Source organism: Triticum dicoccoides, chromosome 7A, assembly GCF_002162155.2.
Source record: "Triticum dicoccoides isolate Atlit2015 ecotype Zavitan chromosome 7A, WEW_v2.0, whole genome shotgun sequence".
NCBI classification, from domain to species: domain Eukaryota; kingdom Viridiplantae; phylum Streptophyta; class Magnoliopsida; order Poales; family Poaceae; genus Triticum; species Triticum dicoccoides.
This window is the reverse complement of record NC_041392.1, coordinates 61,186,428-61,186,721: the sequence shown is the minus strand read 5'-3', so window position 1 is coordinate 61,186,721 and position 294 is coordinate 61,186,428.

The window sequence follows — 294 nt, the reverse complement described above, 5'->3', positions numbered from 1 at the left end:
TCTGCTAGTCTTGATGAACATCTAGTTTTGCCTTTTTCTGAATTATTAAAGATTATAAATTTCACATTGCCAGATGGTATAATTCTATGGAGATTTTTGAGCATGTCACTGAATTTATTTGTGATCCTAATGTCTGTATTATATTGCGTCTTATTTATAGTGCATCTGACGGTGGCATCAGTTGAAAGACGAAGCTTTTCAAAGTTAAAATTATCAAAGAACTATTTGAGGTCAAGAATGACTAATGAGAATATTAATGGCTTGGCATCAATGTGCGTCAAGAAGAAATTATTG